This window comes from Protopterus annectens, chromosome 14.part0 (assembly GCF_019279795.1).
Source record: "Protopterus annectens isolate FY-2018-M chromosome 14.part0, PAN1.0, whole genome shotgun sequence".
NCBI classification, from domain to species: Eukaryota; Metazoa; Chordata; order Ceratodontiformes; family Protopteridae; genus Protopterus; species Protopterus annectens.
In genome coordinates this window covers 175,220,998-175,245,959 of record NC_056748.1, presented here as the reverse complement: position 1 = coordinate 175,245,959, position 24,962 = coordinate 175,220,998, and the positions used below count along the sequence as shown (strand labels likewise).

General features: G+C 42.4%; 1 protein-coding gene across 1 annotated transcript in view; it reads left to right on the top strand.

The window, feature by feature from the left end:
* Nucleotides 1-24,962, top strand: part of RC3H1 (ring finger and CCCH-type domains 1) — a gene marked incomplete in the record, with an annotated part of 3,590,040 nt that overhangs the window by 2,919,164 nt on the left and 645,914 nt on the right.

Genomic DNA, 24,962 nt, shown 5'->3' with positions numbered 1-24,962 from the left:
CTAATAAGCAGATCGCCACTGTTCATTCTTGGCACCCATAATTCTGTCTTTTCACTCAGTACTGCTAGATTAACTACCTTTTTATACTTCATCCATAAATCTTCAGGGCCTACGTTAATAGTCATCATGTGCCCCCACCCCCACCCTGAGTACTGTGAGCCCTAGTCCTTAACCTTCTGCCAACGTATCTGAATAGTCTGCTCTCACCACATCTGTGGCCAGTCTGATCATATTAGGTGTTCTAAGACAGTGTAGCAACTGCTCACTGCTTCTACCAACTAATAGGACAACCTGCAAGACATATAAATATTTAATCTCACATCAACCCCCTGTCAGTAAGCAACCTACGCAACATCACATCATTCACGATGTCATTACGCTCACAACTTATGCTTAAGTTGTAAAGATAAATTTGCCACATCTTTCTAGAAGACAAGTCAAAACCTACTCTTTCCTCGCTTGCACATATTGCAAATTCACACTGCTTGCCCAAGAATTCCCAAGAAAGCACATCCAAGTCTGCTTCTACACAGGCTTCACATTCACCAGGAAAAAATGACCTGAGGCACTCTACACAGAGAGATGATGGAACTTATTGTGCATGTGTTAGATGCAAGAAAGGTACTGGTCTTGTGTAGTATGTTACTTTCGCTAAGAATGATTCCTGATTTCCTAGATACCAAGACCCTATACCCAGGCTCTATGTTTAGGAACTTCCATTTCTGTATTTATTTATTGACATTTGGTAACCGGGAAAGTCCACTGGGTCAGAAACCCATTTTCAGTGGATGCCTGGGGAGATAAACTCCCAAGAATGGTTACAAGACATGGTATCACATCACATGAGCAAGTATTTACAGAGTATGCAAGGAACATCAGTTACAGTTACAATTATACATCATACATTGGTTGCCATTTCCAGTAAACATCAGGGGTGGCTCGTGCTATCAGACTGCAGGGCTGCAACCCCCCCAGCTGTAAAAAGAAAGATAAAATATGTTAACTCAGTTAGCTGCGAATTCGACTGACCTGCTGTTAAAGTCCCGGAACTCTAACTCCATGTGCATGCGTGCTCAGTGAGTACCAGGTTTTAAAAAAAAAAAAAAAAAAAAACAGTTTCTGTAAATCCAGACTGCTGTAAAAGCAGTCCAGATTAAAAAGAGAAGTCATTGGTGACAGATGCCCAGAACTCCATGTAGTTTGTAACTACGGTAAAGTGGAAGGGGCTCAGACTGCCACGTCTGCAGTCACGTAAGTGATGTGGATGGCTGAATGGCTACTGATTGGTTCTTGCTCTCTCCCCCAGCTTTGCGTGCTGGGAAAAAGAGAGCGAGAAACAGTCAGACTTGCCCATGCTGGCCAGACTCCATCTAGTTTGCCGACTAGAACATGTTTTTACATCCTTAGCCCCACACCCATGCTATTGAGATCTTTGAAACACAATCAGTGGAGCAGCATTTTGGCAAGGTAAGAAGAGAGGCAAGTGCTGGGTTTCCTGTGAGATGTTTCTTTTTTAAAAAAGCAGAGTTTAGTACTTTCAGGGCCTTTACAGGGAAATTTGCTGCTACTTGTAAATTAAGAAAATATTATTTAAAGACTATAGCATCCAGATTGTTAAATGCTAGTTTGTAGTGCACTGCAGAAGAGATGTGATACAAAAAATGCAGATTCACTTCTTAGTTTGGTATTATTTTGTTAAATACAAGTAACTGAATCACATATTTACTAACAGTAGAGTCATATAACATTCACACACACTGTCTTATATCACATTTTAGCAATGCCTACAGGCAGACACCTACACAGAATGTGTAAAACACATTTATAGTATGCATCACTGTTGCATGTAGACAGGTGTAGGAGTTTCTCCCTAGCATTCAAGCCAAAATGGAAAGTTGGCAACTCCTACATGCCATCTGAGCAGAAAAATGTTGATTCTTTAAGCTCCATTCTAGGAAGTATAAACCTTTGGGGTACACTGTACTGTCGAGTAAGCTGTCCCTTTTTCTGTTTTTTGTCACAGTAAGGATGATTGTTCTTATCATCCACTAGAATCCCATCCGTCTTAATGGCAACTACCCCGGTATCCATAAGGCAACTACCTCGGTATCCAATGGTACTTGCCACCTTCTGATCACCTACTGTCACCCCATTGCTACAGTCCCTAGTCTAGACATAATCTTGCCTCGTAATGATTAGAAATTCTACCCACCACAAAACACAACTTTTAACCCTCCCAAACGACAATATTTGTACTAGACTGTAAATTAAGTATCACACAGTTTGTCAGTATACATCAAAGGGTTAATGCTATGTATATTGCAGATATGAGAAAGCTATGCAACATAGAAGGTTGTAAAAGGAGATCAAAGCTCTCAAATCTCCACTTCTAAGACAAATGTGTCTAATTGGTTTACCCAAATAAATTAAAAATCAGCAGGTAAAACCTTCCTTTGTCATTTTGAGATTACTTGCATAAGAAATGGTGACAGCACTACATTGATTACTTGCAAAGTCTGTTTGTTTGCATTGTTGCGCATGATGCCATTCAAATTTAATAAAAGGAGAGACGTGCCAGTCACCTTTATATGGGGCCATAGCAACTAACCAGCTGTATGAGCGCAGCTACAGCTGAGCACTCTGCTAAAGAAGTCTAACACTTAGCACACCATACTGTTTTTGGAATAAGGCAGTACTGGGGGCTACTCTGGAGTACAGCAGGTGGGCAGGTCTTTCTGCTAGTACCATAGTTAATGCTCACTAGTATGTGACTAAAAACAAATCACTGTGTGTGTTTGCGCGCGCGTGCTCTCTCTCTCTCTGCATGAGTGCATGGAGGTGCCTATGTGATCCAGAAAAGTATGATAAAAGGAATATAACAGATGTTATAAAAAGGCATACTTTACACCATAAACTGAAAAACAATGTATATACAGTGGATATAAAAAGTTTACACACCCCTATTAAAATGCCAGGTTTTTGTGATATAAAAAAATGAGACCGCAGTAAATAATTTCAAAACTTTTCCCACCTTTAATGTGACCTATAACCTGTACAATTCAATTGAAAAACAAACAAATATGTCAGGGGAAAAAAATATAAAAAATAAAAAAACGTACATATAAAAAATAAAAAACGTACAATATGCTGGTTGCATAAGTGTGCACACCCTTAAACTAATATTTTGTTGAAGCACGTTTTGATTTAATTACAACATTCAGTCTTCTTGGGTAGGAGTCTATCAGCATGGGACATCCTGACTTGGCAATATTTGTCCACTCTTCCTTGCAAAAGCGCTCCAAATCTGTCAGATTGTGAGGGCATCTCTTGTGCACAGCCCTCTTTAGGTCAGCCCACAGATTTTCTATTGGATTTAGGTCTGGGCTCTGGCTGGGCCATTCCAAAACTTAATTTTCTTCTGGTGAAGCCATTCTTTTGTTGATTTGGATGTATGCTTGGGGTGATTGTCATGTTGAAAGGTGAAATTCCTCTTAATCTTCAGCTTTCTAGCAGACACCTGAAAGTATTGGGCCAAACATGAGTTGTATTTGGAACTGTTCATAATTCCCTCCACCTTGACTAAAGCCCCAGGTCCAGCTGAAGAAAAGCAACCCCAAAGCATGATACTGACACCACCATGCTTCACAGTGGGGATAGTATTCTTTTGGTGATGCGAAGTGCTGTTTTTGCACAAAACGTACCTTTTGGAATTGTGGCCAGAAAGTTTAACCTTGGTCTCATCAGACCATAACACATTTTCCCACATGCTTTTGGGAGACTTGATGTATTGTTTTGCAAATTTTAGTTGGGCCTGGATTTTTTTTGTGTAAGAAAAGGCTTCCGTCTTGCAACCCTACCCCATAGTCCAGACATATGGAGAATATGGAAGATTGTTGTCACATGTAGTACACAACCAGTACTTGCCAGAAATTCCTGCAGCTCCTTCATTGTTGCTATAGGTCTCTCGGCAGCCTCCCTGACCAGTTTTCATCTTGTCTTTTCATCAATTTTAGAGGCATATCCACTTCTTTGCAATGTCACTGTTGTCCCATATTTTCTCCACTTTTTGATGACTGTCTTCACTGTGTTCCATGGTATATCCAATGCTGTTGAAATTTTTTTGTACCCTTCTCCTGACTGATACCTTTCAACAATGAAATCCCTTTGATGTTTTGTAAGCTGTCTGTGAACCATGGTTTTTGCTGTAGCATGCAACTGAGTAAATGTCAGGAAAATCCTACTAGGATAGCTGAACTTTATTTGGGGTTAATCAGAGTCTCTCTAATTGATGGCAGGTGTGTACCCAAAAAGACTTGAATCTTCTTCTTCTTCTTTCGGGTTAGGGGTCGCCACAGTGGATCAACTGTCCGCTCATGATTGGCAGTGGAGTTTTACGGTGTCGAGTTGCCAGCCCGGCGCCCAACCTTCCACAGAAGGCACACACATGCACGCACTCATTCCTAGGGCCAATTTAGAGTATCCAATCCACCCACAGCATGTCTTCGGGATGTGGGAGGAAACCGGAGCACCCCGGAGGAAACCCATGCGACCACAGGGAGGACATGCAGGCTCCGCACAGTAGGCACCCCAGCTGAGGATCGAACTAGAGAACCTCATGCTGTGAGGCGACAGCGCTAACCGCTGCACCACTGCGGCCGCCCACCCAAGAAGACTTGAATGTTGTAATTAAATCAAAAGGTACTTCAACAAAGTATTAGTTTAAGGATGTGCACACACAACAAAGTATTAGTTTAAGGGTGTGCACACTTATGCAACCAGCATATTGTGCGTTTTTTTATTTTTTATATTTTTCCCCTAACAGATTTGTTTGTTTTTCAATTGAATTGTACAGGTTATAAGTCACAGTAAAGGTGGGAAAAGTTTTGAAATGATTTATTGTGGTTTCATTTTTTTATATCACAAAAACCTGGCATTTTAACAGGGGTGTGTAAACTTTTTATATCCACTGTAAGTATATGCATTGTGAGGATTATGGCACAGTGCTCACTATGTGTAAGAGGGTGACTGGTCACATGTACAATGCAAACCTCTCACTGCAATAAGTACATTTCTCCTCTGCACCCTACATGGTGAAATGGATCCTTCATGATATTACATGACTATCACCTTCTTACTGCTGACAGTGATAGCATCTGATTTCCTGGTAAGAGTTCCTGCAGTTTCATGCCCAGGGCAGCTATTACAGAAGTGCCTCTGCCATCTCGTTAAATTGAATAGCCTGTAGATCTGGCCCATGGATGACCATGATGAAAGTCTTTGTCTTTTGACCATATTTTTCTGTCTTGCTACTTGCACAGAGAAGTCCATCCACCCTCCAAGAGGCTGCAGGATATTAATTCATGCTTGCCACTAAGCCAGGTTCTTAAACAAACATTGGTCTCCACGAAGTCAGCCAAGAAGGTGTGGAGTGCCCTTGTGGGTGGAAATGATGTAGCAGAATGTGCACAAGTGACCCCTAGTGGATGCTATGATATTGGTGGGTAGCCAGCTTGGTTGAACACTGGTGCTGTATGACAGGATTGTGCATACCTCTCAAGTATACCTCATTACGAGGAACATACCTCATTTGGGATCTTAAAAAGTTCATGTTCCTCGAAGTTCCACATTCAGTGTTAGGAATTTTTTTAAGTGAAATCCATAGTAAATAAAAATACATCATATTAATTCACTAAAAGATCTTCTTTATAAGTAAAACCAGCATATTTTAACCATCCTATGACCTTCCTAGCAGAAGTTGTTAGTAAGCCATTAGTATGTGTTCCACATTTTGCCCATTTGTTCCACATTATGAGGGCTAGTGTTCCTCATTTTGGAGATGGAAGGTTGAGAGCTATGGGATTGTGGACTTCATACATGATTATTGCAATATGTTGTTCAGGGACAGCAGTGACACCCAAGTTGGCAGCATTGTGTTAAGTATATAGGAAGGATTATGCCGCTTTTTTTTGTATTTCAGGTGGCAGTAGTATAATGCCTGGATACATTGTTAGGGACTGACACAGGAAGTGGACCTTATTTTAAAAAGCCAACTTCTAGAGCAATATATGGCAGGTTAAAGTCGTTTTGTTCTTCATAATCATAAAAGACCAATAAATCTGCATGTTAATTGTACTGTGCAGATACATTTTTTGGATGATGTGAGAAAAAAACAATGCTTGCACTTGATTGTGAACTGACTGACTTGATAATTATCAGTCAGTCAGTCAGATGAAACTTATGTATTTTTTGTTCATGTCATGGTCAACCAGATACTCTTGACTTTATGCATTTTCTTCCTGGCAGTAGTCAACCACATACTAGTAGGGTGGCAGTGTTGGGGGGGCTGTTGAGGGATACTTTTTTAATATAATATTCTGGCAGGGATACCAGATACTAAGGAGGCAGTGTGTTTTAGAGACTGTTGATGTTTTTTTTTTTTTTTTTAATAAAATACCCCGGCAAGGTGAACCAGATGCTAAGGAGGCAATGTATATTGGGGACTATTTGTTGATATTTTTTGTAATATAATATCCCGGCAGAGTTAACCAGATACTAAAGAGGCAGTGTGTTCTGGGAGCTGTTGATGATTTTTTTAATATAATACCCTGGCAGCATCGGCCAGATACTAAAGAAGGCAGTGTGTTTGCTTTGGGGGCTGTTGATGGATTTATTTAATATAATAGCCTGGCAGGGTTAACTCAATACTAAGGAGGCAGTGTGATTTGGAAGCTGCTTGACTGTGGATATATTTGTTGTAGTAAAAATATTGTAGCAGGGGTCAAACAGATACTAGGTACAGTGTGTGTTTTGTGGGCTACTTGTGGATGAAATGCGTTTTTTTTAACCTAATCATTTTGGAGGGTCAATCAAGAAAGATTGTGATGGTGTGTGAATGTTTTGTTGTTGAAAGTCTAGCTTTGCATGACTAAAGTGCATGAGTGAACTGAAGTAAGATTACTTGCAAGCTCTTGACTGTGTGATATGAAAGAAATACAGTAATGTAATCAGTCTTCTTTTCATTATTTTGAACCTTATAGTCTCAAAGCAGATATTGTGGGTAGGCAATCGGGCTAGGGGCTGTGCCTAGTATGTGTGAATGAAATGACTGGGCTTACTGTTGTACTTCTGACTTGCTTTGCAAGAGTATTTGTAAGAGGGTTCTGAAGAAGTAAGGACGAATCCCGGGTTAACTGAGTTTATCGTGGTTCAATTATTTGTGTTTTACTGCCAATAAATACCTTTGGACATCCATTTCATCAGTTTTTTTACTAGATCCAATAAGATAACTGAGGTTATTAGTCCAGCATCCAAGGCTTTGTTAACAGTATTGGTAAATGAAAGTAAGGCAGTGGTAGTGCTGTGTGCAGGGCGGAAGCCATGCTGAGTGGGGCAAGTAACTTATTGTTGATGAGATATTTTCACAGTTGAGTGTGCATAAACTTTTCTAGAATTTTAGATCGAAGAGAGAGTATAGAGATGGGCCGGTAATTAGATAGATTACTAGTATTACCACCTTTATGTAGCGGAGTTGTAATGTATTTTTTCCCAAAGTTGTGGAATGTATGATTCACAGATGGATCGATTGATGAGAATGCTAAAAGGTTATGATATAGCATCTGAAGCGAGTTTTAAGTATTCTGCTGCAAGTTTGTCGGCAGAGGGGGATCATGGCTTTAGTTTAGTTAACAGTTTATGCACTAGAGAGATGGGCACAGGTTGGATAGTAAAAGAGCAAGTGGGTGAGCTGCTGTCTGAGGTGTCATTTAAAGGGGAGGGATGTGTTTGACTTGGGAGATGGGAGATTTGTGTTGCTGTCTGAGCTGTTTGAGGTAGAGTTTGTTTGAGTAGAGAAGTCGTTGACAAGTTTTTGAATGGTTTCAATGAAGTGGGTGTTGAAGGCCTGGGCAATTTCTAGCGGTTTTTTCTCAGGGGATGGTGTAGGATTTTTTTGGTTTCCAGGGTTAAGGAGTGAAGTGATAGATTTCCAGAATTTTTGGGGATTGTTGTTTTGGGAGTCTAGTTGAGTAGAGAAGTAGTTTCTACCTAAGCTCCATTGTTACAAGCTGCGAAATGTAACAATCTCTGTACCAATGTTAGTTCTGTATGTGTAACTACTGCATGTGTATAAATGTAAATAGAAATGTAACTACTGTATGTTTAACTGGAACTAAGAGTAAGGTATTGTAAACAAATGGAGCTTTTCTCTCAGTGCCACCACTAAATCTGGGCATTGCCCAGTTGGTCTTTCCTGGCAAACAAAGACAGGTAAGTAGATAAATAAGATAATTGACTTTGACAGCGCCTCTCATATCAGGACTTCTACGTACTGGCTAAGGGGCTGAAGCCTTTCCTGGGCGCTCAGTGCCTTTTTAGGTAGAACCTCCCACTGTGTGTGGGCAAGGTCAAATTCATACAGCAATTATGGTAACACTACTTACTGCTAAGATTTACAGGGACATTAAAAACAAGAAATCTACCAACTCATTATATAACCATACAAATAACTGTCCTAATTTTAACAAATTTTTATTTTTTGTTATAGATAGACTATATACAAAAGACTTTGGAGGTGACTTTAAAACTATTCTAGAGGTGAAGGAATGCCTATGGCAGGTTCGTTTAGATGCCAGTAACACTCCTGGCATCGACACCCTGACTCTAGCTTGCATTTTGAAACATAAGGCAGCTTGCATTTAGTATATTTGAACAAGGAGCATCATTTATCTACCTATGGTTCCATTGTTAGTATTAGTATTAATTTTATTGTTCATTGTATGGATGTTATATTATTTAACATATGTATATATTTTCATTTTTTCATTTTTTATGGTTAATATTTTTTATTTGATTAATTTATATTTGAATACTGAACAGTAGGACATATACTACCACCCTATTACCTTATACTATTGTGTAACACAAGGAACAACTGATTTACACACATTACACAAAAAGAATTGTATGAATAAACATAGGGTTAACTTAACAAAAGGGGATGGGGAGATTGATTCATTGGTATTCATTGTTATTTAATTAAATTTAATTACACTGATTGAAAGGATAGGCTTTGATGAAACCTATTGACTGACTGTGAAGATGCCCTACCAGGGTGAAAGCACTTAGTCAGTGGAGTGTTTTTTATGCTACTTTTAATAAAAGGTTGGTGATTTTATCTGGGCTATATCAGTGTGCCTTTCTGTCATTTCTTCAGTCAGGAATTTAAGTTATAATGTCAAGGAATGCAATTAGCTCATCAGTAGCAGTATCAAAAAAATCTAATCCCAAACAAATAGGTGATGTGCTAGCAAGCAGAGTTAGTGCTATGCATCTGTATTGTAGAGTTATTTCAGCATCAGTTGCCACTTCACATTAATGCATTTGTGGATGTTCTTAGTGTTTCACTGTTGCAGTCATTACATTTGGGTAATCTGCTGGCAGGTTGCCCTCAGTCGGCCTGATTAACAAAGTCTTGGGTCCTGCGTTGGTTGCTGTCCCTTCTTCCATGATGTCAGGGGTATAAAACATGCAGCTGACGCCATTACGTCAGTCTTTCTTGCCGTGCAATGACCGAAGCAGAAGCAGTTCACAAGTGCTGGTCGGTCCACTCCTGAAATTTTCATTTTCGAGTTTCAGAACCAAAGTCTTCAACTTAAAGCTAAGTACCCCGTTGGGGAAACTTTTTCTTGCTCCTTTCCAATGTCAGTAAAAGTTAATAATTGCATTACCTGTGGAAAGCAAATACCTCATAAAGATTTTCATTCGTACTGTATTCCTTGCCTAGGCCCAGACCACGACGTACCTTGCTGTCGGTTTTGTGCTTTATTTAATCAGCACACTGTCTGTTGTCAGTATATTTTTGCCTCTAAGTATTTCGCTTCTCGGTTTAATTATCCAGAAATGATGTCGGTTAGCCATCCAACTACCAGGATTCCGAAAAAACGCAAATATAAAGACAGAGACAGGCCACCGAGGTCCAAAACTGCCGACGATGCTTCTCCTAAGCCAGCCGCCAGTTCGCCGGTACTCAGGCGCTTTTGCGGCCCTTGATACCCGCTACTTCTGATTCGTAGGCCTCTACTGAGACCCATTCGGAGTCCGGTATGCCGCAAGATACTTCAACTATGGAACCCGTGGATGTCTCTACCTTGGATGGGTCCAGAGCCGCTGTGCAGGCACCGGCTTCTGAGGGTGTATTCAGGCCTACAGACTTGCATATTAAAACGACACCTCCTTCATTACTAAGGCCTAAATTTTGATCCATGTCTAAAAAACCGACGCCCAGGCCACATGCTCATGCCCCTATGCTTAAAAAGCAAATGATAAAAATGGCTGAAGATTTAATAACTCTAATCAGGGTAGTCAACCCCCCCCAAGAGGCCTAGGGCTGAGCTTGATTATGAATCTTCTGATCAGGATTTTGTTTCTTCTGATGACCTGGATTTGTCCATACCTACTTATGAGTATTCTGATGCAGAGGATTCCATTCCCTCTGCTTCCCCTCCTGAGGATTTTTCTTTTGGGGAAACTTTACATACTTTAAGGGAGCATTTTCACTGGGAAAGCCAGGAATTTTCTGATTCAAAAAAGAGGCTTAGGGATTTCCTCCTACCTCAGCATAGGCCTTTGGCTATACCTCCTGTACTAGACATTGTTGATGATGTTTTCTCGGAATCCATTTTGGCCCCTGATTCCCTGCCTCCTGCTCCTAGTAAACCTGACCGATACTACAGGGTTCCTGAGTCCCACAAGTTCCTTTTTAAAAATCCTGTTGCAGATCCAGAGACTATTTCTCAGAGGCTCAAGGCATTAAGGCTTCTACTGCTAAAAATCCTACCCCTTCTGATAGAGACTCCAGGGCGCTGGATAGATGGGGTAAAAAGGTTTATACTTATGCAACCTTGGCAATCAGAGCTTTAAACTGCCAATTTCATATGTTAAAATATCAGTAACATGTTATTGGACTGCTTAAATAGAAAATGATGTTGATTCCTGACTGTGTGGAAAATAAAGATTTACAGGACTTAATGGATTCTGCTGAACAAGTTGGAAAACATACTTTGCAATGTGGTTTTGATTCTTTAGAGGCCTCTTGCAGGGCTGCTGTTACTGGGTCTGTGCTTAGAAGGCATGCTTGGCTTAAGGAGCAATCTTTGCCTGATCATGTTAAAGCTAAATTTTTGGATGCCCCTTTAAATCAGGACCGCCTGTTTGGCAACAAGGCTGAAGAAGTTCTTAAAAAGATTGAAGATAAAGCTAAATCTATGCAAACTCTTAAAGATTTTTTACAAGTGCAACCTCCTAGATTTAGTAGGCACTGGCCTACTAAGAATAGGTCCTTTCCAATCCCTTCCAGGTCTTCTCAAGCCAAACCCAGACAGCAAAACCCTCAGGTTTCAGTCCCAGGGGACTCTCAGAACCAAGCAGTGGGGGGCCTCCACTTCCAAATCTGGAAATAAGACACCCCCTGTGGTAAACTGCCTCAATGACTTCCTTTTAAAATTCCCAAGTACTTATATTTTGACTGCCCCTTTGGGGGAAAGATTGCTATTCATGCAAAGAACTGGGAACCCGTAACCCAGGACAAATGGGTTTTAAATATAGTGTCCCAGGGATACAGATTTCATTTCCACATGTTGCCAACACCAAATGGGTGGCCAGACCTGCCCCCAAATCAGTGGGCAGAGGCTCAAAAGCAAGTACTTTCCCTCTTAAGCATCGGGCTATTCAACTGGTACCAGAAGAGGAAAAGGGACAAGGTTTCTACTCCAGACCTTTTCTGGTACCCAGAAAAGACAAATCATGGTATCCAATCCTGGACCTGTCTACTCTAAACACCTTTCTGGAGATTCCAAAATTCAGGATGCTGACTCTTCATCAGTTACTTCCTATGCTAGGCAAAGACGCCTGGTTGGCAACACTAGATTTAAAAGAAGCATACCTGCACATCCCAATTAGGGAATCTTGCAGAAGATGCCTACGCTTCAAAGCAGGCTGCATGCATTATCAGTTCTCTTCACTGCCCTTTGGTTTGTCTACTGCGCCCAGGGTATTCACAAAGTGCCTGGCTCCAGTTATTGCATTTTGCAGGCAAAGAAGTATTCAAATATACCCATACCTGGACGATTGTCTAATTCAGGCAGAAAGCCAGGGTATACTTTTAAATCATCTGGCGTTTGTAAAAAGGGTTCTAACTTGTCTGGGGTACACCATAAACAAAAATAAATCACAGCTGGTACCCTGTCAACAAATTATATTCCTGGGAGCAAGCTTGAATACATCTTCAAAGATGGCTTACCTTATGCCAGAAAAGCAAATTCATGTGGTAACCTATTTCAAACAAGTGGCCACAGAAACCCTGCTATCTGCAAGACAAATACTGCAAGCCTTGGAGTTCATGGCCTCCTGCATTCTTCTAATTCCATATGCAAGACTGCATATGAGGAAACCACAGTGGTATTTAAAAAGCCTATAGAGTCAACATTCTCACAGCCTATAAACAATGATTCCTATCATACATTGCCTATGCCTAGAGTTCCTCTGGTGGGCAGAGGCCTGCCACGAAAACAAGGGACTACCATTCACACTACCCCCTGCCACCCAAACCCTAACTATAAATGCATCAGACTATGCATGGGGGGGCTCACCTGGCAGGGAAGTGCATTCAGGGCAAATGGAACCCATGTCAAATGCACCTACATATCAATCAAAAAGAAATGTTAGCTGTACAGAATGCTCTGACAGCCTTCAAGGACTACATTCTTCCAGGACAACTAATGGTAAATACGGACAACACCACGGTTATTTGGTACATAAACAAGCAGGGGGGGTACGCATTCCTACCTCTTCTGCAGACTAGCTATGGCATTGTAGAACACAGCCTTGAGCTACCAAGTGCACCTACAAGCTCAGTTCCTGCCAGGAAAATTAAATACACCGGCAGACGGACTAAGCAGAAGCCTCATGGACCCACACGAGTGGAAACTGGAACCAAGGATTTTCAACATGTTGACAAGCGAATGGGGGAGCCCAGATATAGATCTGTTTTGCACAAGGATTCCCCACAAACAAGCCTGGAAAGTGGATGCTCTGTCCTTCAGTTGGAAAAACCTATCAGTCTACACCTTCCCCCGCTGCCTCTGCTCTCCAAAGTTCTACTAAAAGTCAAACAGGACAGACCAAGGGTGATCTTGATTGCTCCAGACTGGCCACTCCAACACTGGTACCCCCTCCTGCGCAGTGTGTCACAGTTATCTCCATGGCACCTGCCTCAGACCCCTTCCCTGCTGTCCCAGCAGGTGAACCAATTTCTGCACCCTCAGCTTCCAACATTGAACCTTGCAGCCTGGCTAATAATTTAAATTCACCCTTATCATCCCTCAGCAAACCTGTGATGGATGTCACCTTAGAGGCAAGGAGACCTAGTACTAGAAAATCTTATGCTGACAAATGGAAAAGATTCTGTGCTTGGAACCAATCTCAAGGGATGAGCACAGCAGCGCCCAATTTACCTCAGATTTTGCAATACTTAACTGAGATGCTTCACAAGGGCCTGTCTTTTTCCTCCATTAAAATCCATGCCTCAGCCATTTCAGCTCATTATAACACAGATTCTCCCCTCTTCTCTCATCCTCTGCTCAAGCAGTACCTCAGAGGGGCCAAAAACTTGAGACCACCATGGAGAGCTCCATCCCCTGCTTGGGACCTTAACTTTGCATTGGAGAAACACACACTACCTCCTTTCGAGCCAGCTGCTTCTGTAGACTTGAAATGTCTTTCTTGGAAAACAGCCTTCCTTTTAGCAATCACTTCAGCTAGAAGGATATCTGAGTTACAGGCCCTTATGGCAGTGGAGCCTTTCATCATCTTTCATGCGGACAGGGTGTCACTCAGGACCAATCCATCCTTCATGCCCAAGGTGGTATCCAGTGTGACTCTTAATCAGTCCATTCATTTGCCAACATTCTTTCCCAGTCCACAGAACAAAGGGGAATGGATTCTGCATTCCTTGGATGTGCACAGACAACTTAGATTCTACTTGGACAGGACTAAACCTCGAAGAAAATCTGAACAACTGCTGGTAGCATTTGTTGCAGGGGCAGAGGGGAAGGCTATTTCAAAACAAACCATTTCTAAATGGAAAAGCCATTGCATTCATTTCTGCTTATAAGCACCATGGAAATTCTATCCCCCGGGGGATCAGATCTCACTCCATCAGGGCTGCATCTACTTCTGCAGCCTTTCTCAGAGGTTTTCCTACCAGGGACATCCTAGAAGCTGCTACATGGAGTTCTGTACATACTTTCACCAAGCGTTATCATTTGCCAATGTTCTCTAAATCCAGAGCTGGCTTTGCCACTGCTGTCTTGCAGGGCCTTATAGCTGGCCCTAATGCTATATAAACTCCTCCTCCCAACCATAGCTTTGGGAATCTACCCAAATGTAATGACTGCAACATTGAAACACGAAGAACATAGTACAGTTGTGTACACTTACCATAAATGTAGATGTTCGAATGTATTCACTGTTGCGGTCCTGGTTACCCTCCCTCCAGCCCCCTAATTTCTTCTGGCTATACCTCTACTTTCCTTTACTATGCTTAAAAGCCTTTTTGGTGTATTTGCTTTTTGTTGGAGGTATACTTTTGTGTTTTTATGTTTATTTGCTCCCCATTAGGGAGGCACCTGACATCTGGGGTAAGAAAAACTGATGTAATGGCATCGGCTGCATGTTTTATACCCCTGACTACCTGACATCATGGAAGAAGGGACAGCAACTGACGCAGGACCCAAGACTTTGTTAATCAGGCCAACTGAGGGCAACCTGCCAGCAGATTACCCAAATGTAATGACTGCAACAGTGAATACACTCGAACAACTACATTTATGGTAAGTGTACACAACTGTACTTTGCTTACATGAGAGTGAAGAAAGACATTACTGCAACCTGCCTAGAGAAAATGTAGAATATCAGTGACAGCTGTGACTGAACTTAGTAGGATTAAAAAGGCCACTAACAGTAGTTTCAAGATCAAACATCCAGTCAAGCCACAAAAGCAAACAAGTAACATCATCTGAACCCTGTGCATGTTTGACTGCCTCCATCTGAGAAAACAGTGCAGTGGAGTATAAACCATAAGAGACAGCTTCACAAACTGAAGAAGCCACTGCATCTTATTCCTGGTCATGTAGTGCTATTCCTCACCCTAGTTTTATTCAATGTATACATATGGAAAACTTGCATTAGTGTCCCACAGTAGATTGTGCTCTAAATTTTATTCCTATTATTTGAGAAGATCACATAGGCTGCTGACAGCAATTACTCTGTTAACACAATTTATTTGGATCTGGTTAAAGCATCAGCACTGTAACCATAACTGTATCATAAATCAGCTAACTGCCTTGTATGTTCATGCTTTTTGAGGTGGTTTGGCAGTTGGTGTAAAGATGGAACCCATATAGTTAAGGTGAAAGGTGTTATGGTAACTCTTTTTTGGCAGCTACTTATCCAGTTTCCAGACAAGGAAATCAAGTCCTTTTTTGACTAAGCTTGCAGATGATTGCAAACTGGGCAGTATTGTCAAATCTCCATGTGATACACATCATTACAGTTGGAGCTAAACCTTGTAAACAACTGATGTAGGGTAAAGGGCCACAATTAAATTCAAACAAGTACAGTGTAGTACTGTCAGATTTGGCAGTAAAGCCAGTGTACTACATGTTGTCAGGGACTTTGTAACCTGCACAGAAAATTTCCCTTCTTTCAACCACCACGTAGAAGTGATACTCCTAAAATCCTTCAGTTTAGCACAGTTCATATTTAAAGATGTATTGCCGAGGACAAATATTCATCTTTCTCACTGGTGTAGTAATATTTGGCTATTTGGGCTGTATCGTGCCCAGGATACTGTAAATAGCCAGTCTACAAAAAGCTCTGGCTCCCTCCCACACTTAACACTATGACTGCTGAATAGCTAATCAGCAGTCACAGTGTAGACAATGTTAGTACTTTCTTACTGCCTCCAGGGAAAGCAGCTCTGAGGCTTCATAGGAGTAGCAGGTGGCTGCAGGAGTTATTTCTGGCAGATAAATTCCCTAAGCGCAACCCTTCCACACAGAAAGTACTGCCTTTTTAAATATTTTTCATGTATTTTTTTTTTTGTTTATTTTCTGAAGAATACTGACAATTTTATTAATAGCAGAAAATCTGATGCTGTCTTTTCCATTTGTCTCATCCTGTGGGTTATCAGATCCGAGGCCAACTTCTCAGAATCTTCAGCTGTGAAGCTCCACCTATTCTCCCAAAATGCCCTGCATGCCTACACCATCTCGAGATTGCTGTTTCCCAGTCAGACGTGCCTGTATAAAACTCCCAACAGCTCTAAGTGCCTTGATATTACTAGTGCCTATTTTTCCTCCTGTACTGTTAACTTTGAGTATCTTGCTATTATTTCAGGTTTAGACATATTTTACTGTAGTTTGAGGTTAGTGTGGAATTCCATAGTGTGTGTGTGTGTGTGTGTGTGTGTGTGTGTGTGTGTGTGTGTGTGTGTGTGTGTGTGTGTGTGCGCGCGTGCTTGTTATTGTTCAGGCTACATTTCTCTTACCATTTTCTTTTGAGAGCATAGCTAAATTTCTCCTGTATAGTTTTCCTTATTATCTTTCTTTCTTGAACTTTCTTAGTCCTTATTGCTTAAAACAAAAGGTTGGTAGTACAACAGTTACCTCCTTGTAGTTATATCCTTAGATTTACATTGTCTTTGGAAGCAGTTTTTCTGCTGTTTACTGTTAGTTGTTTGGTGTTTCTATTAACTGATATACAATGGACAAGGCTTCAGGCATTAAAAAGTGTTTGGGATGTGGGCATGATTTGACCTGCAAGACTCCCATGGCCATTGCATTTAGTGTCTTGGAGTGGCTCATCTTGACATGGATTTTCAGGCCTGTGCAGCCATTGGAGCCAGGGCTTTGGCTGATCGTAGGGCAATGTTGGTGTTAAGAATGCTTCTAGCTTCTCCTGCCCCTTCCCCAGCTGCCATGTCTCCTTCTCCATCTAAAAGTTTTTGTCCCATGTCCTGACAGAGTGCTCTTCAAACTATCTGGAGATATACAGAGTTGAGTATATTTTTCTGGCGCTTCAGAGTTGTGTACTGTTAATTGTCGTTTGACTAATTTTATATCATTGCTGGCTAACTTCAGAGTTGTGCACTGTTATTTTTGCTTCTCTGTATAGTTTTACAGATCTCCGCTGAAGGTTCATAGGTAGGTACTAGGCTATCGGCCCTGGGGTCTATGCAAGCCCAGCCAAAAAGGTACCCTGGCTTTTGCCACCCAAGAAAATTATTTTCCTGTGCCACTGTCGAGCAGAGCCACAGAGGTGATCCCCGGGGTGAATTTCCTATTTCCCATCCAATCGTCAAGATTTTTCTTGAAGAGAGCTAATGAAGAGCTTTGTTTGATATAGATAGGTAGTTTATTCCAGAGTATGGGAAGTCTCTGGGACAGGAATCTATCCCTCCGGCATGTTCTGTTTATTGTGGTGAAAAGGTTTAGGTCCCTAGAGCGTGTAGCTTGGAGGGATTGGGATTTCTTTAAGTGGAGCATGTCCAACAGCTCTGGGTTTGACATAGCTTTGTATGTTAGGCAGAGATCACCTCTGAGTAGGCGATATGCGACGGAGTAAAGCTTGAGTTTTTTGAGACAGTCTGCGTAGGGCATTTGTTTGAGGCCGGTAATACTTTTTGTGAGGTATTTCTGCGGCCTTTCCAGTTGTTGTAGATGTCTTGTGAGGTACATACCAAAAGGGGCGTTGTACTCTTTAATGGGTCTAATGAGTGATGAGTAGAGGGGAACAATGGCCTCTTTTTTTCTGGATGAGAAGCCTTTTGTGATGAGGTGTGCCACATAGAAGGATTTCCTGACTACTGTGGCAATGTGATTATCAAAGGAGAGACTACTGTCCACCTGTGTCCCAAGGTCTCTTATCAGACTTTCGGTGTTAAGTATACTACCGTTTATGTTGTAGTTCATAGGTACAAAGTTTTTACCAAAGGGGATGATGATGCACTGTTTGGCATTGAGCTTGAGGCCATGGTTTTGACACCAGGCATCTGTCTCAGTGAGACCCTTATGTAGGATGTCCACATCATTAGGAGTTTCGATTATGGCTCCTAGTTTGCAGTCATCTGTGAACTTCATTAGCCAAAGACCTTCTGTGTTAGCCTGTACTTCAGAGAAGTAGATACCAAACAGGAGAGGACCCAGGACTGAACCCTGTGGTACTCCACTTCTCACTGGTCTGAAGTCGGATTTGGAGTCTGCTACTTTCACAGTGTGGGTTCTGTCAGTGAGCCAGCTGGCAACCCATCTTGTGACATAGGGATTTATACCTAGTTTAGTGAGTTTATCTATAATTCCAGCGTGGGGGATGGTGTCGAAAGCCTTGGCAAGATCTAGATAGGCTGTGTGAACCACCTTACCCTTGTGTACTGCTTTGGTAACTACTTCAAAAAAGTCTATCAGGTTTAGGAGACATGATCTGCCTTTTACAAACCCGAACTGGGTGGGGTCCAGAGTTTGGAGATTACCAATGTCTTTGTTTATAAGTTCCATGTTGATACATTCCATTGCCTTGCAGACCAGGCTCATCAGGCTAATGGGGCTGTAGTTCCCGGGGTCCGTGGTGGCTCCCCCTTGTGGAGTGGGATAACCGTCGCTGTGCACCATTCAGCAGGCACAAAGCCTGAGGTGAGGCTATGATTGAACATGGTACTTGGGTGGGGTGCCAGTTCGTTCTCTAGTTCGTGTTGGTTTTCCCCTATCCACCCTTCCTGTTTCTGTCTTGTTTAAATTTGGAGACTTTTGCAGTTGCTGTAGATTTGATATGGGACACTCCCCCCAGTCCCATCTCTTTAGCTCATTCTACCTAATAGACTCCTTCTGCACTTGTTTTTAGTCATTTTTAATTTAACTGCATTTTTTTAAACTGTTTGGTCTAGCATACTCAAGTGTGCTAGCTTGCACTGCATTTGATTTGTTTTTGCTGCTGTTTTAGCTTCTTTTCTGTATATATTAAAAAAAGTAAAAAATCTAAGCCGGTTTCCTACCTTTCCTGTAACTAGTGTAGTCCAGATTCAGATTTGCTGTATCCAGGACTGTATGTAAGCTTCTGAGCCCCCCCCCCCAAGCTTTCTGTGTTGCAGGGAAGCCTTCTAGCTTATCAGTGGGAGTGGTAAGCACTAGGTAACCTATCTACCACATAAGGAGTGGTTCTGGCCCAGAAAATGTAGTTATTGGCTGTTTGGGCAGTTTTTCCATTTCTCTCAACTTTATAATTGAAAAGCCCGCATTTGCACTTGTTTTCCCCCTTTCCTGTAACTAGTTTAGTCCAGATACAAATTCTTAGTTTTAGCACTTGAATTTGCTTATTCTTGATCAGCACTTGTTCAGAACTTGTTGTAAGCACTAAATAACCTACTAATTACTCAACCTTCCTCATTACCTAGAGGAAAACAGTTTTGGTACTTACCTTCCTCACTTGCTTAGAGAAAAACAGCTCTTGTACTCACTTTCCTCACTTATCTAAAGGAAAATAGTTTTTTATTCAGGCATTTTAGTCATTTTTATGACTAAAGGGTCCAAGGGTCAGCTTCCAGTGTTCTCTCCTGTCTATCTGATGAATCTGGGCATCTTGGGGCAATGTAGAAATTGCCTCATATACACAGACAACTCTCTCTTCCTACCACCCAACACTACAACCTGTGAGAGATGCACTTATCTAGCCAAACTGGAGGTAAAGCTCTCTCCAACCAAGATTGAACTTGACAGTCAAGAAGAAAAGGTAAACACTTGCACCACACTACACTCATTGCATAGTCTCACTAAATCTACCCCACCAAAATCCACACATAGAAACACAAAAACATTTGCGGATGCTCTCAGTAATAATCTCAAGCAAGAGACCTCCAAAGCAGAAATGCAAGCAACCCCCCCCCAACACAACCCAAATGACACACAGCCCGCAGACTCAGTGTGCCACTCAACCACAGCCAATAAGGCAAAACAACGTACCCAACACACTAGTCATAGGTGACTCTATAGTCAGGCACACTGATGCCCCATTCACCAGGCTAAACAAGGAGAAGGTTACTGTCAGCTGCCTGTCGGATGCCAGGATCCAGCACATAACCCATGCACTCAAGTCACTCCACAACAAGTACAAATATGACTCTGTCATTGTTCATGTTGGTGTGACCGACCTGAGACGTACCTCCCTGGAGTACATGAAAAGAGACATGGAAGAGCTCTCCGATCTTGTAGCCCAGGCAGGTATGACCCTAGCCATGAGTAGCATTCTGCCATCACCCAGAATGATGCCGCAGTACAAGGACAAAATGATTGACTTCAACAGTTGGCTAAGCTTCTGGTGTCATTCTAAAGGGATCCAGTATCTGTCTGCCTGGGAAGACATGGTCGACAGATCACGATGCTTTGCCAGAGATGGCCTGCACCTGTCACCCCTGGGATTCCGGATACTGGCTAAGGTTCTTGCCGCCCCTATAGTGCCTTTTTTAGGCAAGGTTTAAATGACAAATTCACCACCGTAACAGGAACAGGCAAGCAAAAACTGAGGGTGATGCTACTCAATGCTAGAAGTCTAAATCTCAAAATGCACTCACTCGAGGCACTCCTTAAAATGGAGAACATCGGTATCTGTGCAGTGACTGAGAATTGGTTCAAAGCTCCAGAGAGCACCCGTGCACGACCAGGCTATAACTCATACCACACTTTTCGGCTATGTAACCTGGACCGGAACACCAAGGGTGGAGGTGTGTCCATATTCATTAAGGATATCCACACCTCCAGGCCATTTGCTCAGCATAATGCAGCCGAGGTTATCCAAGTGCAACTAACTCGGGCAAAACTGCAATCCAAACTGTAGCTTGCTACAGATCCCCCACCATGTGCCAGGATTCTCCCACCCCTCTTTTCTTGATGTACTGGAAAATATTAGGGTTCAGCCAAACACCCTAATAATGGGCGATTTCAGCCACCCCACCATTAACTGGGAAAACTACTCATGTACCAACTCCTTCGCTCAACGCTTTCTGGAATTCATAAACTCCAATCCCCTGGATCAACTTATCCACACCCCCACCAGGGGCAACAATATCATAGATCTAGTCATTACCAACATGAGTGACCGGTGTTCCACACCTGAAGTCAACGCCTCATTGGTCCAATCCTACCATAAGCTAATTACCCTAGATATCCACATCCTGCCCCCACCCCCCATTAAGGAAACCATGGTTAAAAGTTTCTCCAAAGCCAACTTCATGCTTCTTAAGACAGAAGTGGTGAACTTCATGGCACCCATGCAGATGGACAATACAGTTACGACTACTGAATCCTACACAATTGCCCTCTATAAGCACGTACACGAGTGCATAGATTGTGCTATCCCAGACAGAACCAAGCGGCTATCCTCCAAGAAAAGGAAGCCAATCTGGTGGTCCCCTGCCATAAACAAACTGTACAACAGAAGGAAGAAACCGTTGCAAAAGAGAGTAAAGTCCCATGAGTGGAGGAGCTCCCTGGTCAGCCTCAGTAAGAAGCTGCGATCCCTGATAAAATCCTCCAAAGCTTGTTACGTAAACAAAATCTCCACTGATTCTAAAAACAGCCACAAAGCATTCTATATCTATGTCAAGAATCTCAATGGCAATACTCAGATCTGCTCCGAGTTACAGCACAATGGCACTGAATATACAGACCCAACTGATATTGCCAACATCCTGGCAGATAGGTTCAATGCTAACTTTACCCCCTTTTCACCCCCTAAAGAGCCCATCTCTATACCGGAAGAATGCAGAGTTCCTGCAATTACAGCTGCACAGGTAAAAAACAGTCTCTCCAAAGCCAAGACTACAGCATCCATGGGACCAGACAACATCCCAGGCTGCATTATACACAAACTACAGAACGAACTGGCACCCCACCTAAGTACCATGTTCAATCATAGCCTCACCTCAGGCTTTGTGCCTGCTGAATGGCGCACAGCGACGGTTATCCCACTCCACAAGGGGGGAGCCACCACGGACCCCAGGAACTACTGCTCCATTAGCCTGACGAGCCTTGTCTGCAAGGCCATGGAACGTATCATCATGGAACTTATAAACAAAGACATTGGTAATCTCCAAACTCTGGACCCCACTCAGTTTGGGTTTGTAAAAGGCAGATCATATCTTCTAAACCTGATAGACTTCTTTGAAGCAGTTACCAAAGCCGTAGACGAGGGTAAGGCGGTTCACCCAGCCTATCTAGATCTTGCCATGGCTTTCAACACCATCCCCCACTCTGGAATTATAGATACACTCACTAAACTAGGTATAAATCCCTATGTCACAAGATGGGTAGCCAACTGGCTCACTGACAAAACCCACACTGTGAAAGTAGCAGACTCCAAATCCGACTTCAGACCAGTGACAAGTGGAGTACCACAGGGTTCAGTCCTGGGTCCTCTCCTGTTAGCCTGTACTTCAGAGAAGTAGATACCAAACACAGAATGTCTTTGGCTAACGAAGTTCGCAGATGACTGCAAACTAGGAGCCATAATCGAAACTCCTAACGATGTGGACATCCTACAAAAGGGCCTCACTGAGATAGATGCCTGGTGTCAAAGCCATGGTCTCAAGCTCAAAGCCAAAAAGTGCATTGTCATCCCCTTTGGTCAAAACTATGTACCCATGAAGTACAACATAAGTGGTAGTATACTTAGACCTTTGGACACAGGTGGACAGTAGTCTCTCCTGTAATAATCACATCGCCACAGTAGTCAGGAAATCCTTCTACATGGCACACGTCATCACAAAAGGTTTCTCATCCAGAAAAAAAGAGGCAATTGTTCCCCTGTACTCATCACTCATTAGATCCATTATAGAGTACAATGCCCCTTTTGGTATGAACCTCACAAGACATCTACAACAACTGGAAAGGCTGCAGAAATACCTCACAAAGAGGATTACCAGCCTCAAACAGATGCCCTACGCAGACAGTCTCTAAAATCTCCAGCTTTACTCCGTCGCATATCGCCTACTCAGAGGTGATCTCTGCCTAACATACAAAGCTCCGTCAAACCCAGAGTTGTTGGACATGCTCCACTTAAAGAAATCCCAATCCCTCTGAGCTACAAGCTCTAGGGACTTAAACCTTGTCACCACAATAAACAGAACATGCCGGAGGGATAGATTCCTATCTCAGAGACTTCCCATACTCTGGAATAAACTACCTATCTATATCAAACAAAGCTCCTCATTAGCACTCTTCAAAAAAAAAAATCTTGATGATTGGATGGGAAATAGGAAATTCACCCCAGGGATCACTTCTGTGGCTCTGCTCGACACTGGCACAGGAAAATAATTTTCTTGGGTGGCAAATGCTAGGGTACCTTTTTGGCTGGGCTTGTATAGGCCCCAGGGCCGATAGCCTAGTACCTACCTATGAACCTATGAAAGCACCTGTAGAAGGAGGGAGGAGGATAGGAATAGAGAGGAGGACAGGAAAGAAAAAAAAAGAAAGACAGACAGACCTAAGGAGAAAAAGGCAAGGAAATGCTCTTCTGCTTCTCCTTTTGAAGTTTTGCCCAATCAGAAGCCCCAAGGCTCTCATTTCCTCTAGTTTCAGTTGGATACTAAATCAGTAACCCACCATCATTGATCTCTCTCTATGTCAGCTTCATGTTAAGATTTGACCAAGTCACTAACTTGGAATATTCTCTTTCCTTGGTTGTCAGGGTTCCAATTTTGGGCCTGCTCCATATTCCTTTTATTCTTATGACTCTGGATCTGGACTTTTCTGTGGAGCCCTTCCTCATCAGGTCCAGGCTTCACCTTTTCTTACCCAACAGATTATCTTGCAATTACCTTGACCTATTAAGCCATCCTCTATGGCTTCCTTGAGGTCCTCCAGGTGTGTGAACGAGTCCAGTTTGAATCAGCTCATGCAAACCTTTCTGCAGGCCTAGATGGACCTGGGAATCTTCACCTCTCCCTCTGCCGAGAGGGTTGGGTATCCCCCTTTCTTTGGCCATGACACTTGTCATTTCTCTGTTGGGCCACATTTTGGTGCCTTTGACCATGCTTCCCACACAGAACTGTACCTCCCCTTCATCAGTGCTGACAGTTTGGGTGCCGTCAGCACCAACCTGTGCCATGAAGTACTTTACTCTTGTCGTCTGAGATCCAGTTGCTTCCCTGAATCATGAGGTTAGAGCTGTAGATTGGATTTGACTTTGCAGTTTTTTGAGCCACCCCTGGCCTGGGTGCTTCAGCTCTGGACAGTACAACTTCGGACCAAGCGAGGTTGAAGGCTGGAACTGGAGTCTCTCTTAGATATGCAGATCAAAATGGGTCCCTCTCCATCTAACCTTCTTAGGCTTCTGTGTTTGATGTTGCAGAAACAATTTTGTCTCGCTCTTTGATGGGAATTTCTGTACAGGTGTGGAATCTTTTCCAATCCTCTCATCCATCAAGATTTTTGTATGTCATGAGCTGTCCCTCAGCCAGTCCGCAGCATCAAGCTTCATGCAGTCCCAGATCTGTGGCTCCCTTGCATCGTCTTTGTTGCGAGGTTTAGTCATGCAGGGCACTATGGGAGAGGAGATGGAACTTTGGAGTTGAAGATTCTGAGATTATGGCATCAGATCTGATCGGATTCAGTAATCCACAGGCTGAGACTAATGGAAGAATACAGTATAGAGCTAGAGTTATTAGAGGTGGTACATAACTGTCATTTTCTTGTTAGAAACTCCTGTTTTTAGATGTAGGCTTATAAAATACTTGAGCTGTTTTTGTTAGGAAAATATACTGCTTTTGAGACATTTTAATTTAAGTGCAAGGAATTAAAGATTATGAAGTGTTTTGTGTACTTCATATGACATTTGAGTGATTTGGTGCTTTTGTGCACTTT